Below are 19,278 nucleotides of genomic sequence, written 5' to 3' on the forward strand. Positions count from 1 at the left end.
ACATCCTCTCCAGCATTTGCTATTTATTGACTATTATAATGATGGCCATTCTGACTGGTGTGACGTGGTACCTCACTGTAGTTTTGATTTGTATTTCTCTAATAATTATCATGGGACTTCTCTGGTGGTTCAGACAGTAAAGCGTCTGTCTACAATGCAGGAGACCCGGGTTCAGTCCCTGGGTTGGGAAGATCCCCTGGAAAAGGAAATAGCAATCCACTCCAGCACTATTGCCTGGAAAATCCCATGGACAGAGGAGCCTGGTAGGCTACAGTCCAAGGGATCACAAAGAGTCAGACACGACTGAACGACAGGGCTATAATAATTAGCATACATTCCAGCTCATTTTTAAGACTGTAAGCCTGCAAATCCAGGTCACATACTGATAGTATCTTGTTTGCTTTCCCCTGGGGAAGTGCTAACTGCTTAAGTTTGTGTTGTTTCTCATAACCCTGCAAAGCATGCAGGCTTTCTGAATGTGCTCATCAGCCATCTGTTAAGTGCTTCCTCTCCCTGTTTATCAGGGGCCTCCACCCAAGAGGTGGTGTCAGGGATGCCTATGGACCAGTGAGGTGGATCTAAGTCAAGCTGTCTTGAGCAGCTCAGGGGCAGGCTTCCCATTGGAGACCAGGATATGATGATAGGATTCATTCCTTTTGATGTGTTCCAGTCTGAGCCCTGGCTGCTCTTCTCCCACTCATGCACCACCCACCCCTACCCCACAACCAGTCACACCATTGGTGATTCCGAAGAGAAGCCTGTGGGTCTCTCAGGCAGCATCCTGCATAGCTGTAGAAACTGGGTACTCACTTACACATCCACATTTACCCTAGTGGGAAAAATCAGATTGAGATGCTCTTTTCTAGGTCTGGGCAGTACCACTTTGGGGAAGAGGTGACACAGGCAAATTGGAACTCCTTCACTTACCCTCTTCAGTGCATCCACTTTGGATCTGTTTGCTCCAGTGATGTGCCGGAACTCCTCTGCTGATCCCCAGGACTTCCAACATAGCCCACTCATCTGTGGAGGATTGTCAAAACTTGTTCTTTGTGAGGAAAATGGTAGGGAATGCCTATACTGCTCTTTTGATGGTGTCCCTGCTCTAAACTCCCATCTTTAAATGTTCATGACTTGTTCAAATATTGCCAGTCAAAACTGCATTTTAAAAATATCATTTGGAAAGTTGTTTTAGCATTTTCTTAACCTTTCTTTAGATCACATTCTTACTAAAACCTAAAAATGACAGTGAAAAATCATCATGACCAAAGTATAGAACATTTGCTGATAAATACTTGGTGACTATGAACAAAAGTTTCCTGAAACACTTTTGTCTATTATCTCAATTTGAAATTTTATAAGTCCAAAATAATTTTATTGCCTGTTACAAATTTTAGTTATTGAATTTTTAGTTCATTAGCTCAAGTATTCTTTTCCACAATCTAAAGAAAAAGCTCTTTTTAGGAAAATGATACTATTGATATTCAACAATTTGCTTCCCTCTATGGGGGGAGGGGGAACTGGTACTCTAGAAAATGAGATGTTACTTATGATAGAAATTAGATTTTTATTGCAGGGAGTAGATGTAAGCTGGGCATGAGACATAAGTTAGTAATGAATTGATAAATCAAGTCAGCAAAAACAGATATATTTTATTAAGATTTCAAGATTTTAATATATGGGCAAAAGAATTCATGGCATCATAAATTTTCTCCAGCCCACTCAAACCCATGAAGTAGGGACCTGAAAATCATCCATAATTTATCTTGGTAAAGGTTAGGAATTCTCCTAGCTCTATATAGCAGGAAACTCTCCTTGGCATTTCTTACATACTGGTTATTTGTGTGTTCAAGAGAGTTGCTGCAATTCCAGATCAGATCTAAGTGCAGGGCAGTAAATCATGCCAAGAAGGAAGGGCTTTTTTTGGCTATCCTTTTCTTTCTCTATTGTTATGATTAATTAGAAAATCAAAACTTTTCATAAATTCTCACTTGCGTCTGTCTCCCTCCCATCCCCTGCAGATTTCTACTCATACTCTCTAGAAATGGACCAAATGCCATTTATAGCTGCTAAGCCATCTGTGAAAATAAGTATTGTATTTGTCCCAGCATCAGAGAGGAAGAAGAAGAGCAAATGTCTGGAAATGACCAGAATCTGATAAGCAGCAGGCAGAATCCCAACAGAAATAAGCTTGGGTAAACATTTTTTAATGATCGGAGATGTGTAACTCTCTAGGCAAAACTATGTTTCAGTCACAAGTTATTTTTTTTTTTTTGAGCAAAATAATTTCCTTGGCTATAGCTAATAAATTTTTACAGTATTAAACAAAATTAGCTTTCCATATGTTTGCATAAAACAAAACATATTTTTCATTGCTGAAGAAGGTTAGAAATCATTTAAAGGACAATACACTTGTACATACAAATTTATATTTGGTGCATTTTACTTGCTATATAGATAGTTTAAAGTAAAATATTTCAAATATAAAGCTTAAAGTAGGCTCAAAAGAACACTCAAACAAGTTATTTTCAAAATAACTTGCATGTGAATGAATAGACAGAAAACATTTTAGGATTATATAATACTTTCTGTTCTTTAAGTCATGTTTTTTTCAGGGAGATTAGACTTGATAAAAACAAAAGACAGTAAAAGAACCTGGAGTACCAACAGTGTTTGGAGAGTCGTGTCAATAACTTTGTTGAATGAAGAAAGAATAAGTAAAAGAGAAGGGCATTGATGAACAATGAATACTGGACTCACCTCTTGGATCAGTGAGTCAATTCTGGTGAGGAGTCTAAACAAATGAAAATCAAATAGGAATGACTTCCAGGGTCATAATCTGTAGTAGGCCTACCCACATTTCCCAGTATTCAAAGGCCTACCGGCTCCTTTCATAAATTCTCTCAATTATTTTCTCAGGTCAAGTGTAATTGATATATTACCCATTTTCTAAGGCTGCTAAAAGAATCTCTTCTTATCTTGAACAACTGTAACCATGTCCATTGTGTCTTACACTATTTTTGTGCATAGACTCCAAGATAACATTGCCTTTCTGCAAAGTATAATAGGATTATTATATTTTCACTTCTGCGTATTCTGATATTTTGTAATAAAAATAAAGAAATAGGATGGCCTCTAAGCATGCTATAATACTTCTTTTCTTGGGTTGTCCAGCCCTAGGTGTTTGTCAATTTAACCTTGGCCTTATTTCTGCAACCCCTTCAATTGAATTTTATTTTCAGTGAAATAAGAAATTCTTTTAGAGACGTATAGAAAACCTCTTGTTCTTTATCTGTCAATGGAACTAAGAGCTTAAAGCTTTGGACTTGTCAGTTGTTTTCTGCCTGCTTTCAGTACAGTACTGAGATAGCCTAGCCCATATGCATCAGGAGCAAATGCTTGGTTCCAGTTTCTTTAGACATTTGATCACAAGGGCTGATTTAACTAATAATGGTTTAGGGCATAGCAAAATTTACTGATTTCCTATTTTCCATTGATAAGGAGCTCAGCATACTGTTCAAGGCAAGGTACAACTAACCAATTCATGAATCTCATTTATAAGGTTTCCTTTCCTGGGAAAATGTTTGGTACCAGTATGGTATCAAAGTCCAGGTCCAGTTAGGAAAAGATAAATTATTCTAAATATAGCAACACAAAGAACTTCCCTTGTTTTAGCCCCTGACCTTGTCCAGTTCTGGCAAAGAATCCTGCTAAGCCACTTTCTGGAGAATGCCCCCATCCTTGAGAGCCAGTCAAACTCCCCTTCCCCCATCCTTATAACTAATCAAGTTTCTCTTAATGATTTTCCATCTACCCTCTTACTCTGTTCATTCATTATCAATCAGCCATCTATTATCCTTGATTTGTAGTTGAGTTCAGTCTCTCTCCCTATTTCAATAGTCATGAGCCCCATTAAAATAGTCTTTAATAAAATCTCCCTGGCTGTTTTTAACAAATGGAAGGATAGTCTTCCTTCTGCACTCCAAATCATCATGAAGACCAAATGTTACTGAGTGTATCTGTATTTGTATCTGTCGCACCCAGTGTTTCTCTGCAGAACTAGTTCTAGGGAACTGGCTCTGCATGTTTGTTATAGCCTCCTTCCTTTTAATTTTCTTTTTCTAATCTGTACTGTTTAAGAAACCAGATAATCAAAGTTGCTAAGTAAAGAAATAAACTCTAAATGATGTTCTAATGTTTAGTCTTTGTAACAGCAATTTGTATAACCCGGAAGTCATTTTTTCCATTACTTTTAATTTGAGACTATTTAGAAGGCAGGAACAGCAGAAAGCACTAATTTGGGTGAAGGAAATGCTACTATATTAAAAGCAATGTTTAAAAGCATGAAGATTACACAGTTTGATTTACTTTGGAGAGAAAGCTATAGATGTTCAGCATAGCTTAATATTTGTGTCTCTGGATGCAAATAACCATTGCATAAAGATGAATAATGAATCATTTTACAACCAACTCTATGTTTTTGCTGATGTATTTGTAAACAAATAAATGAAAAGTTCAAGTTTTACTTGACTGCCAGACTGGCTGCATCTCTACTTTGGGACCCTTTTCTTTTTTTCCTATATCAAATAAAGTCTTATAGAACACCAAAAGAGGCTTAAAAGTTTATATCTGATTCAGAGAACGAGCTATAGACTTAAATGTTGATGATAAGGAAGAAAATTTCACTGGATCCCATGTTAACTCACTGCCAAATATAGATGGTTTTTAAATGTCACAGTTTAAGAATTATGTAGCCAGGTATAACTAAGTGGAAATCTTGTTGGAAGATACAAATATGTGAAAAATAAGGTGGTATTTTATCCAACTGTAATGGCTTAACAGTAAAGAATCCAATTGCAATGCAGGAGACTTGGGTTCAATCCCTGGGTTGGGAAGATCCCCTGGAGAAAGAAATGGCAACCCACTCCAGTGTTCTTGCTTGGAGAATCCCATGGACAGAGGAGCCTGGTGGGCTGCAGTCCATGCAGACACAAAAGAGCTGGACACAACTGATTGACTAAGCAATAATATCAATGAGAATAATGTTTCTTAAATACTCTGATTAGAGAATAAGCTTCTATTTATTGATTTATGTATTCACATACATGTATACATCCCTGGTAAGTGCTAGGCATATTGCAGGGATAAATAAATTATAGCATCTCAGTCTACTAGAAAAAAAAGATGAAAATGACTACTACTTAATTTACATAGTGAGTTTTCCAATTTTAATAAATGAAGAGTAGATAAATGTGTTTTATTCAAAACCAATCCTATTTTATTCTTAACGAGTTAAGGCTTTCTCAAATATATACTTCCAATTTGAAAATAAGTAAAAAATAAAACTATGAATGCTTCTTCATGCCTAATTAGATCAGTAGTCTTATATGACTTGAGTTTGATAGTTGCTATACAATTCTTAGGGCTTCCCTGTTGGCTCAGGTGGTGAAGAAACTGTCTGCAATGTAGGAAACCCAGGTTTGATCCCTGGTTTGGGAAGATTCTCTGGAGAAGGCAGTAACTACCCATTCCGGTATTCTTGCCTGGAGAATTCCACAGACAGAAGAGCCTGGCAGACTATAGTCCATTCTACTCTGCTTGCTTTATTTATTTATATGTGCTCAAGCCTTTCAGCACACTACTTGAAATGATTTAATCATTAACTTGAAAATTTCTGCCAACTTTTTCTAGGTTGAAGAACCTTATGAGTGGAGAGAGATTTGTTTATTTACTATTTCAGATGAAAGTGAAAGTGAAAGTTACTCAATCATGTCTGACTCTTTGCGACCCAAGGGACTATACAGTCCGTGGAATTCTCCAGGCCAGAATAATGGAGTGGATAGCCTTTCCTGTCTCCAGGGGATCTTCCCAACCCAGGACTGAACCCAGGTCTCCCGTATTTCAAGTGGATTCTTTACCAGCTGAGCCGCAAGGGACTATTTCAGATATGATCCCTTTAACAGAAATTCAGTGCTATTTGAATTCTTTTCTTAAGGCTATTTGTATCTTGTTTTTTTTCTCCCCAAAATCTTGCCTTTATACCCAAAAATTTCATCCTGTCTTAAACTTCCTTTTTATTGGAATTAATCATGGAATTGCTCCCAGGTACAGATTTTGCTTAAATCTCCAGCTCAGACTGAATCCTGACAATTTGTTTTGTGCATATTACACAATCCAAGAGCCCTTGTGACAGCAATACAAAGTGCTGTGTTTAAATACTGTGGCAACATAGATCAGTATTTTCTTGGTCTGATTAATTAGTGATGAAAAATTTTAAACCAACTATATATAGGTTTCTTGCAATATATTTAATATTTAACTTAAGATATATTTAAGCTCCAAAATTTTTAATACATTTCTTTTCTCTCTCTCTCACTTTTTTTTTAAATCTCTTGACCATCACAGATAAGGATATTAGTTTTTGAAATTTCTGTCTCATTTTTATTCAAGAAAATAAAAGGAAAACATAAAAAATGATTGTAAAGGATACTGAAAATCACTGAAGCATTTGGTGTTGGATGTGTATTTAAGTAATTCATTTAAGGTTCCCTATTGAATAGTCCACACAAGAAAAACCATGCCACTCAATTATTTGTACAAATAGTACATGATTTTCTGACAAAGATTCTTCATATCTTTCAAAATTTAATTTCTGAACAAATAGATATTGTTTTTCTTAAACAGCTAAAGTAAATCATGAAGATTCTTAAAATATAATTATGATTATAATAGGATTTGTTACAGATTATCATTCAGCATTATTACACATACAACCAGTTGTTGCTGTTGTTGTTTAGTCACTAAGTTGTGTTTTACTCTTTGAGACCCCATGGACTCCTCTATCCATGGGATTTCTCAGGCAAGGATACTGAAGTGGGTTGCCATTTCTTTCTCCAGGGGCTCTTTTTGACCCAGGGATCAAACTTGCCTCTGCTGCACTGGCAGGAATATTCTTTAGGCATGCTCAAATGTAATATTGGATGGGAACTCCTCACATGATTATGATACAATTAGAAATTCTTTCTTTGATTTATAAGACCTAACAATAACGGGAGAATATTAGATTATTAGAAATAGAAACAGTTGTATATAAATTATAACCCAAATCTGTCATTTTATGAATAAGAAATTGTCTAGAGAAATTAATTGGAGAAGGAAATAAGATTAGAATTAAATAATGCTGCTGCCACTGCTGCTGCTGCTGCCACTGCTGCTGCTGCTGCTGCTAAGTTGCTTCAGTCATATCTGACTCTGCGCGACCCCATAGACAGCAACCCACCAGACTCCTCTGTCCCTGGGATTCTTTAGGCAAGAATACTGGAGTGGGTTGCCATTTCCTTCTCCAATGCATACATGCATGCGAAGTCATTCAGTCGTGTCCAACTCTGTGCAACCCAATGGACAGCAGCCCACCAGGCTCTTCTGTCCATGGGATTCTCTAGGCAAGAATACTAGTGTGGGTTGCCATTTCCTTCTTCAAGAATTAAATCCTTCCCATTACCAAATATAATTTTCATTTTTTAGAAAGTTAATAGGTTCATTTAGTGCTTGATAGATGGAGACAAAAATGCCAAACTTCTTGCAATTCAACATAAAATTCAAGCATTTACATTTATGGAAGAGAGAGAGGGATATGGAAATGGAGAGACACACACACAGAGAAATAGAGAGTCTATCTCATTTTAAACTTTTCTAAGAACCCCTCAAGACTTCAAGAGTAGAATTATCTGTTTGAAATATATCTACCAACTAGATATAGAGAAATGAATACACAGTTGACTAAAATAGGGAAACGGACAAATACTATAAAAGCACAGAATGATATGGAAAAGGTAGTATTTAAGAATTAAGCTAAAAGAAGGGACTCATCATTATAGATGGATTATTCTGAATTTCTGCTATTAGTGATTTCTAAAGAGCCACCTAATGTGTGTCTCTGCACATACTGACACCAATCACTCTCTCAAGGAGAACAATCCGTAGATGTTTGTCATTCACTCTCAGTTTAATACCACTGGAATCTTAAAAATATAAACAAACAAACGATAAGCAAACACGCTTGCAGTGGTCCTAGGACATGTTACAGTGAAGTCAAATAGAGGCTTTATATAACTGTAGCCAAGGAGTAAGTCATGATTGACCGTCACTGATGGTTCACATTGTTGTTGTTGTACAGTTGCTAAGTCATGTTCACCTCTTTGCGACCCAAGGACTGTAGCTCAACAGGCTCCTTTGCACATGGGATTTCCAGGAAAGGGTACTAGAGTGGGTTACCATTTTCTTATCCAGGGAATCTGCCTGGAGCAGGGATCAAACCCATGTCTCCTGCAGTGGCAGGTGGATATTACCACTGAACCACCTGGTAAACCCAAATTGCCATTGTTCCTTGTTAACTGTAAAGTAAGGATGCAAAAGATATAGTCCTACCATTTTTGATGGTTGTTCCACTTAAATCAAGAGTCTAAAATATTTTTAACTGGCCTTTTTCCCCTTAGTTCCTTAGATACTCTTATTTGTCAAAAATAGATACATATTTGGATTAACATTCATTTTGATGATAACAAAAAAGGAACCCCTAAGTTACTTTTTGGCAGTGTCTGAGCATTTGATCTGTTGAATCTGGGTGTTTGTCCACACTAATCTGTCAGTTCATCAATTGCTGGCACTTTTATTTGTCGTCATCACTATTTCTCCTGTGACTTGCATTGTTAGAAGGACAGCAAGTGGTTCCTAGGGGGCTTCTTTTCAGCAACAGTCAATAACTGCTAGACCAATTAAATCTAGGTAGGCATTAAGTGCTTTTTGCTTAGGTTAGTTGTGTTTGTTTTTGTTTTTCTTTTATACAATAGTTTATAAAAAATAATATTTTCAGAGAAAGTGACTGTTATTTTTATGACACAACTTGCCTTTCAGCATAATTGAGCCTCCCAGGACCATCTGCCATCAGATTATGCTATTTAATGTGGCACTGGATACAAGAGCAACTTATGCTCAAAAAGAGTCCTATATTTGACTCCCATATTTTTCTACATTTGCTTCTTTTTGTCCCCCTTCTCTGCAAGGATGATGTTTAAAAAAATATTGTGCATTTAATTTATTTGAGATGCAGATTTCCAGTATCTTCCATCCAAGAGAGGATAATTTCCATGATTCTTAGATAGGTTATTAAAGAGTTATGTCCTATTAATACCATCTGCTTGCACTTAGAATCAACATATATCAATATATACATTTTATTTGATTATGTGTTTGGGCTTTCTGTGTGTCTAAGTCATAAAAAGATGGACTATAAAGAAAGCCGCACAGTGAAGAATTGATGGTTTTGAACTGTCATGTTGGAGAAGGCTCTTCAGAGTCCCTTGGACTGAAAGGAAATCCAACCAGTCCATCCTAACAGAAATCAGTCCTGAGTGTTCATTGGAAGGACTGATGTTGAAGCTGAAACTCCAATACTTTGGCCACCTAATACAAAGAATTGACTCAATTGAAAAGACCCTGATGCTGGGAAAGATTGAAGGTGGGAGAAGAAGGGGATGATAGAAGATGAGATGGTTGGATGGCATCATGGACTCAATGGACATGAGTTTGAATAAACTCCAGGAGTTGGTGATGGACAGGAAGGCCTGGTGTGCTGCAGTCCATGAGGTCACAAAGAGTCGGACACAACTGAGCGACTGAACTGAACTGAACTGAAGTTTTAAAGAATCTGCCTGCCAGGCAGGAATGAGGATTTGTTCCCTGGGTCAGGAAGATCCCCTGGAGAAGGAAATGAAAGTTCACTCTAGTATTCTTTCCTGGGAAATCTCATGGACATAACAGCCTGTTGGGCAACATCCATGGTGTTGCAAAAGAGTCAGACGTGACTTAGCAACTAAAACAACGATAAAACAACAAGCATGTATTTAGTCTCAAAATATGTCAATATAAACATTTCATTTGATTCAATGTTTAAGGCTTTTAATTCTATAGTGCAAAATTATTGGGGCTAAATAGCATGCTAGTTTATGGCTACATTCTTCTCCTGTGTATTCACGGTATTGGTTTCTAGGATGCCAGTAACAGTGTTTTGCTGTGATGGACCAACGGTGTTACCAGGGTTACTGAATATATTATTTCACTCAGCAAGTACCACAGAGCCCTATGATGCAGTCACTATTCTAGTAGGCAACATAGCAATTAACAAAGTAGACACAATTTATGCATTCATGGAGCTAACATTCTTCTTTGCTAAGAATTTGCCTTGACTGTTTCTATTTCTCTGGATGTAAGAACCTTATTTATTGCATCTAATATATTTGTTTTTTTTAATCATTTTTATTGATATTATGTACTTAGAAAGCCCTAGAAAAACATCACCTGATTGAACAGTACTGATAATAATTTGTTTGGCAATTTAGATACTTGCGATTCTGGATTTGCTGTTGATATAAATAAGTATTTTCTCTTTAGTTTTCTGATTTGCAACTTGTGATTCCCTGAAATCAAAATAGTAATAATAAAAAGAGTCCTTGAAATTTTGAAACTGACAATAGTTAAGAGAATTAAGCACTCTTAGAGAATTATCTTGACTCTATTGTACAGGTTATGAGTTTAGAATCAATACTCATTGATTTTGAATCAATGTGTAACAATTTAGCTGTTTTTCATATGAAAGTTATATTGTGATCTTTCAAATCAAGATAAGATGATTTTTGATTGCTTTATATGCTTATATCTAAGGACATCTTTGGAATTAAATGTACATATACATAAACAAACACATATGATTCCTGTACCATTGTACACATACTCGAAAGCACATAGGACCCAGATACACAATGATAGTGACACTTGAGTCTTGTGCTTATTAAGTCAATATGAATGTGAAATCAATTAGTTATGCCTTTGTCTCTATTTCAGTGTTAAGTTAATCAACTATTTTCTGTAATAGAAACTGTACCTATTTTTAAAGTTAGCAAAAATTTATTTTGATTTCATAAATTAAGAAAATGATACTTTTTCTTTTGCACAGAGAAACAAATTTGTTTAAAAGAAAGAAAGGAAACTCTAGCCTTATCAGTCCCCTATTTTTGTCTTTTAAGGCAGGAGTTCCCAAACTCTGGGATCTAATGCCTGATGATTTGAGCTACAGCTCATGAAATAATAAAAGAAATAAAGTGCACAATAAGTGTAATGAATTTGAATCACCCTGAAACCATCCCCCACCACTAGTCCGTGGAAAAATTGTCTTCCATGAAACCAATTCCTGGTGCCAAAAAGGTTGTGGACTGCTGTTTATGGAGATCCCCATTTTTCAGACTCATTTGCTTGATATTGGTAACATTTTGTGTAATGCCTTGTCTAACTTTACAATCTGCTTCCCTCTTTATTCCTTGAAAAATGGAACTCTGGAAATGCCTCAGATATTCCAAACTCTTTCAGATCTCTGTGTCCTTGCACGTTTGTGTTGTTTGCCTAGACACTCTTTTTCTGGCCATAACTTCTTTTTAGATTTTATACACTGTATGATTTTCCAAAACCCTGAGACTCTGGAATTGTGTTTCCTCTGCACACTCATTGAAGCCAGTCTGATGTCTACCCTATGAACTTTTAACAAGCCCTCCTGAAATTAGTAAACAGAAATACCTGATTTTTAATAAAGTAAGATGTGTCTCCCAAATTTTGGTGGTCAGTAAAATGGAACACATCAGAGTATTATTGTAAATTAATAGTTCTCAGCCATAGGTACAGAAAGTTTGAGCTAATCTGATGTTGACTCCAGCCTGAAGATTCATTCATTTAGTTCTGCTAAACTAGAAAATGATCCTGGAGGAAGTCAGCTTGATAACCATTCTCATTATATCCACCTTTGCTTTCCTTTCCTATGTTTCATCATAGGAAGGAGGTACTGCATCCATTTCAGGCAGAACCTCTGAAAAGTGTATTGTCCCTCAGAGGTAAATATCCTGGTTCAGTCTCTTAAGACATGACCCCAGATGTGTTTATCTCTTAACCAATACTGCTTACCTTTTAGTATATAGTCCCTGTCCTTGTTGTTGTACACTGTACATACCCCACATGGACTATTAGGTCAGATTCTAGCCATTTATTCCACTGTCTTTCCTCAAAGCATACACTCTCAAGCTCAGATCATGTTACATTAGTCTTACCCCTCCTCCCTAGAATCTAAAGCTGGGTTCTGACTAAGTACTGAATTCTGATTCAATTATCTAAACACATTTGTTGAATTAATATCCTACAGTCCTTTATGATGAGTGAATAATAAAGTTCTAGAATTTGAATATGGGTGACTGGTTTCTTTTCCTGTTATGCATTTAGTAATTCATTGTCTGTTCTAGTAGTATATAATTAATAAATGAAAATGAAATACAGAAATAAATCTTATATGAATGTTTGGAAGTATAAGAGCTATACTTAGATGAAGTATCTTTGACAGTACCTACAGTAGATTCCTTTTCAATAGACAGTGTTCTGATTTTGGAATTATTTCAAAGGCATAGGCTAATTTTCAAGTATAATTTCCCATGATATTTTTAATTATATGCAGTGCTAGAAATTAAAAAATGGTTAATCCTTGGAAGGAAAGCTATGATCAACTTAGGAAGCATATTAAAAAGCAGAGACATTACTTTGCCAACAAAGGTCCATCTAGTCAAGGCTATGTTTTTTCCAGTGGTCATGTATGGATGTGAGAGTTGGAGTACAAAGAAAGCTGTGTGCTAAAGAATTGATGCTTTTGAACTGTGGTCTTGGGGAAGACTCTTGAGAGTCCCTTGGAATGCAAGGAGATCCAACCAGTCCACCCTAAAGGAGATGAGTCTTGAATATTCATTGGAAGGACTGATGCTGAAGCTGAAATTCCAGTACTTTGGCCACCTGATGCGAAGAATTGACTCACTGGAAAAGACCCTGATGCTGGGAAAGAGTGAAGGAGGGAGAAGAAGGTGACGACAGAGGATGAGATGGTTGGATGGCATCACTGACTCAATGGACATGAGTTTGGGTAAACTCCAGGAGTTGGTGATGGACCGGGAGGCCTCGCATACTGCAGTCCATGGGGTTGCAAAGAGCTGTACACAAATGAGCGACTGAACTGAACTGAGAGATAGCATGTTGAATCTTGAGCATTGCAAATATTCAGAGTAGAGTAGGCAAGATATGCACATGGATTACTTTAAGAATCAAGTTATTTAAGAAGTATAATGCAGGAGACCCTGGTTTGATTCCTGGGTCAGGAAGAACCACTGGAGAAGGGATAGTCGACCCACTCCAGTATTCTTGGGCTTCCCTTGTGGCTTAGCTGGTAAAGAATCCACCTGCAATGGGGAGACCTGGATTAGATCCCTGGGTTGGGAAGTTACCCTGGAGAAGGGAAAGACTACCTACTCCAGTATTCTGGCATGGGGAATTCCATGGAATGTATAGGTCACGGGGTTGCAAAGAGTCAGACATGACTGAGCAACTTTTACTTTCACTTTCATACATTTTACCTCAGATGATGTTTTATTAGCATCACCATCTTAACCATGTCACAATTGTTGATGCAAAGTTAAATCAGGCATAAAATGGAGTTGATATATTACAGTATTTTCAGATTGTTTTCAAATGATTTAGAGTATTAATCAATTTAATGACTTTGCATGAATGCACTTTTAATAAATGAGAAATGACAAGTAAGGTTAAAACAACAGTGCATTGCACATTATGAAATTTTGTTTTGAGTATGTGTGCGTTGTATACTTCATTCTGAGCAAGCAAGTCAGAAGACCTGGTTCAGGGGGTCTCCAAAATCATTTCACAATCAGGAGTGTACAATAACCAGGAGGATAACTGGTTATTGAAGGAATTTGCCAAAACACACACTTTCCCAAAATATGACTGGTTTCCTATCATGAAGATAAGATATGCTGATATGAAGTTGTTGACTGCCAACAAATATTACAAATATTTTGTTTCATGTGATAGAATTAATAGATTATATCAATGAACCAATAACTTATCGAAGACCCATTTTTGATCATGTATGTATGTGTTGCTAAAGTTTAGGAGACAAATACTGAAAACAAGATTGAGTGTTGTAATTCATTAACTGGAAAAAAAGTTAAAAATATACACAACCAAGTGTTTTGATGTTTTATCACCATTTAAATATTGGCTTACCTCATGGCTCAGACAGTAAAAAAAAACACCTGCAATGTGGGAGACCTGGGTTTGATCCCTGGGTTGGGAAGATCCCTTGGAGGAAGGCATGGCAACCTGCTCCAGTGTTCTTGCCTGGAGAATCTCTGTGGATTCTGTTAGGAGCCTACAATCCATGGGGCTGCAAAGAGTTGGACATGACTTAGCAATGAAGCATAGCAGAGCATATGAATTAATATTAGAAAATTTAATATTTTTAAATGAGAGAGGAAACTGAAATATATATCATTTACAAATTAATTTATATATATATATAGTACTTCTGCACAAACAACACAACATAGTACAGGTTCTGTATATCTTTTTGAAGGAATGCAGGTTGCTCTAGAAAGACTGTGTTAGTAGCAGAAACAAAAATAGACTGGGGTATAAAATGGGTCTAAGTAGGCAAAGGTAGTAGTATTACAATCTAGAGCAATATAAGACATACATGTAACATCCTCCTACTTGCCTCTGTCTTTGACTAGAATTCAACAAAATTGTTTAAAAAAAAAGTCTCTTTTCAGTTCTTATACTGACATTACACTGACCCACCTTGTTTCAAAACTCCTAGTCTCTACTGTTTAATTGGTTTCCTTAACCCCTCCTCATTGGTGTGTAATAAATTTACATAAATATGCCCAAGTCTAAAAGAGGGTTTAAGGTAGAGCCTTGTTAACTTCATGAAAGAAAGTGAAAGTGAAGTCGCTCAGTCATGTTCCACTCTTTGCCACCCCATGGACTGGGGTCTACCAGGCTCTCTGTGCGACCCCATAGACAGCAGCCCATCAGGCTTCCCGGTCCCTGGGATTCTCCAGGCAAGAATACTGGGGAGGGTTGCTATTTCCTTCTCCAGTGCATGAAAGTGAAAAGTCAAAGTGAAGTCGCTCTAGAGAAGGTTATTATGTATCAACCTTCAAAGTTACTTGTGGATGTGTCTTATGAATTTTATACTTAATGAATTATTTCCTATCTAAGTTTGCTGCTCATTGGTTCTAATTTCAAAGAATGGTTCATGTTCCATAGACACAGAAGAACTCAGGCATACCCTTTTTTTCATTCTATGAAAATATGATAACATTTATTCCTTGATCCATATGAAAAAGAAAAGCAATTATTAATTCCTGCATAAGGACTGTATACCAACAAGTGCTTTTAACCTATTTGACTTGTTAATGTGTCAAAACCATGACATTGGAATTAACAGCAAATTTAAATGTCACTGCAGATAAATGTTCATTTTACAATGTCAAGAAATACCTTTTAAATCTACTTATATTTCAAGAGAGATTTATATTTGGCTTTCACCTTGGCATCTTTTAAAAAGTTTTATGGTATATCATCTTTAAACAGACTGACAATGCAGCAGAGTGAGAACATTTTATTGTGTGACTGTTTTTATTATGTGCACAGGAATTTTTCAAGTATATGTCAGTTTTGCCTGTGAGTAATTAATATGTTTTCCTGTAAAAGTATCTTTTGCTCTATACTATTAATCCTTTTTCATGGAGTATGAATAACACTCACCTTTATTTTTAAAAAATTACTAAAGTTATATTTTAGGTACATTAAAAAAAACATTCAAAGTAGCTTTAAATTGCATTGCTTTTGGCAAAACATTCACTTCTTTTAAGCTTATTCACTTACAGAGCATTCAATGCAAATGGCTACCTTTCACAGTTAGTTTAAGCTTGTTGAAATGGACAATATGTTTCCATTGTACCCAAGGATTTACTCATAGGAAACATAAGGGAGGAACTTCATTCTTCAGTTTTTTCTGAAGTACAAAGACAGCCTACCCATATATAAAAATATCACTCTAGCCATATATTATTTAGTTAGCAACTTTCTCTTTTAGAACATGAAACAATATTTATGTAGTACAAAAGGGGTTTTATTATTGATATTTTTCTATATTATGTGTTAAATATTTTAAAAGAAAAAAGATTACTGTATTAAGTCTTATGTAGTAAACAAGAATTATTTTTTCAAGGCTGTAAGCAGGAAAATAGGGGATTACAAAATGATATCGAATGCAAGACAATATGTTGTTTAGTCACGAAGTCATGTCTGATTCTTTGCGACCTCATGAATGGTAGCCCACCAGGCTCCTCTGTCAATGGGGTTTCCCAGGCAAGAATACTGGAGTAGATTGCCATTCAATATACTCTTTATATTAAATAAAAATGTCTTCATTGTTGTCACTTTTAGATATTCTTTAACCTTGAGTTGTTTATTATACAAATAGCCTGACATTATACAAACATGCTTTTCTACTAGAATGTCTTGATGTAGCATACATATAAATAGCAATGCTCTTTGTTTATGTAGGACTTTATTAGCAATGAACTAAAGATAGATTTTGTATCAACAGAAAATTATGTCTATTTTTTTTTTTGCCTACTCTGTATTTTAGGCTTATTTTCTATTTTAAAATAATTTATATTTAAATCATAATTGTGTTAGAATTCAAAAATTATTAATTCAATTCAAAATTGAATATTTATTGTGGAATAATATTTTAAATTTCTATAGGAGCACAACCACCCTAGTGACATATTTTGAACATTATATGGTCCCTCAGCTCTTTGGCATTACATTCTTATAAAAAAGGAAAAATTCTATTTACATGTTAAAGCTACAAAGAAATTACAAGAAAAATATCCAAGCAAGTCTGTGTCAAAATATATATATATATTTTAAATACACATGTATGATAACATAGAAGCATGTAATCTATGATTTTTGATCTCAATTTTTGATCTGTCTATTTTGTACTTCAAAGAAGATAGAAGAATAGAGGTTCTTCCTTGTGTTTTCAATGAGTGGTCCTTCGGTCACATGTGTCTATGTATGTATATATACACACGCATATATAGTTTTAAATTATAAATGAATATTGTATTAAATATGTTTATTATACTTTGGGCATCTGTGTTCAGGATCAATAAGAATTAACAAACTATCTAAAGCATATCATGTCAGTTTTACCAACTAGTTATGTTTGGCTACAATAGCCACATTGCTTTGAACTGAAACAATGGAAGGGAGTTAAATAAAGATAGGCTAAGAAGAGGTAAGCTGTTGGATATACACAGGGGCCTAATAGTGGGAAGTTTGGTATCAGTTTCAATTTAAGAATTCATGAATCAAATAATACTTCACTTTGCAATGCAGAGGTGATGGGAAGGCGAGCTGGATTCCCACACAGACGGGGATAATCAATGGAAGCAATTAACAAGTGTTTCTGGTAGTTTGAAATGTAACTACATTTTCTGGAAGTGGAGAGGAATGGATCTATTTCTTTCTCTTTGTCTGGACTAGAGTCATTTATGTTCATAAAATAGTATATAATAGTCCATCAAAGATGGGAATTGGTTATTTAAGCACCATAAATATAATTCATCAAATATTTGAGTTATGAGATTAAAACCTTTTTTTTTTTTGTCTTTGTAGATCATAGGCTTTTACACAGAATAGTTCATATAAAATTTTTGAGAATATAGAAGTATGTAGGCTCAGTCAGTCATTTCAGTTGTTTTTGTCCAAATCTTTGCAACCCCCCGGACTTTAGCATGTCAGGCTTCCCTGTCCATCACCGACTCCCAGAACTTGCTCAGGCTCATGTCCATCAAGTCAGTGATGCCATCTGACCATCTCATGCTCTGTCGTCCCTGCCCCTTCTGCCTTCCATCTTTCCCAGCATCAGGGTCTTTTCCAATTAGTCAGTTCTTCACATCAGGTGGCCAAAGTATTGGAACTTCAGCTTCAGCATCAGTTCTTCCAATGAATACTCAGGACTGATTTTCTTTAGGATTGACTGATTGGATCCCATTGCAGTCCAAGGAACTCTCAAAAGTCTTGTCCAACACCACAGTTCAAAAGCATCAATTCTTCAGCGTTCAGTTTTCTTTATGGTCCAACTCTCATATCCATACATGACTACTGGAAAAAACATAGCTTTGACTCGACAGACCTTTGTTGGTAAAGTAATGCCTCTGTCTTTTAATATGCTGTGTAAGTTTGCCATAGCTTTTCTTCTAAGGAGCAAGTGTCTTTTAATTTCATGGCTGCAGTCACCAACTGCAATGATGTTGGAGCCAATACATAAATGCTCTTACTGTTTCCATTGTTTCCCCATCTGTTTGCCTTGAAGTGGTGGGACCAGATGTCATGATCTTAGTTTTTTGAATGTTGAGTTTTAGGCCAGCTTTTTCACTCTCCTCTTTCACTTTCATCAAGAGACTCTTCAGTTCCTTTTCGTTTTCTGCCTTAAGAGTGGTGTCATCTGCATATTTCCCGGCCATCTTGATTCCAGCTTGTGGTTCATCCAGCCCAGCATTTTGCATGACGCACTCTGCATATAAGTTAAATACGCAGGTTGACAATATACAGCCTTGACATACCCCTTGTGCAATTTGGAATCCGTCCATTGTTCCATGTCCAGTTCTAACGGTTGCTTCTTGACCTGCATACAGATTTCTCAGGAGGCAGGTCAGGTGGTCTGGTAGTCCCATCTCTTGAAGAATTTTCCACACCCACAATTTATTGTGGTCCACACAGTTCAAAGCTTTAACAGTAGTCAGTGAAGCAGAAGTAGATGTATGTAGGCTACATCTAACTAAAAAGTAGCATTAAAAACTATGATAATAATAATGGCAAAAATAGTTCACAAAAATTATCACTTATATGCGTGATTCCCAAGTAAATGTGCTATTCAGTATTTTTGCTGTTGGGCAGCCATTAAGTCATGTCCAGCTCTTTGCCACCGCATGGACTGCAGCCCATCAGGCTCTCTGTCCTTCGCTATCTCCAGGAGTTTGCTCAGATTCATATCCTTTGAGTTGGTGATTCTATCTAACTGTCTCATCCTCTGCCACCCTCTTCTCCTTTTGCCTTCAATCTTTCCCAGCGTCAGGGTCTTTTCCAGTTAATCCACAGTTCACATCAGGTAGCTGAAGTATTATTATTTTTGACCAATCTTCCACCACTTGTAAAACTTGTATTTACAGATTTTGTGACAGTTTATTACCATCGGAAAAATCTTATTTTTCTTCTCTGGCCTTCCACTCTTGAAGAGTGTCTTATTTTTCTTTTCTGTCC

This window comes from Budorcas taxicolor, chromosome 20 (assembly GCF_023091745.1).
Source record: "Budorcas taxicolor isolate Tak-1 chromosome 20, Takin1.1, whole genome shotgun sequence".
NCBI classification, from domain to species: Eukaryota; Metazoa; Chordata; class Mammalia; order Artiodactyla; family Bovidae; genus Budorcas; species Budorcas taxicolor.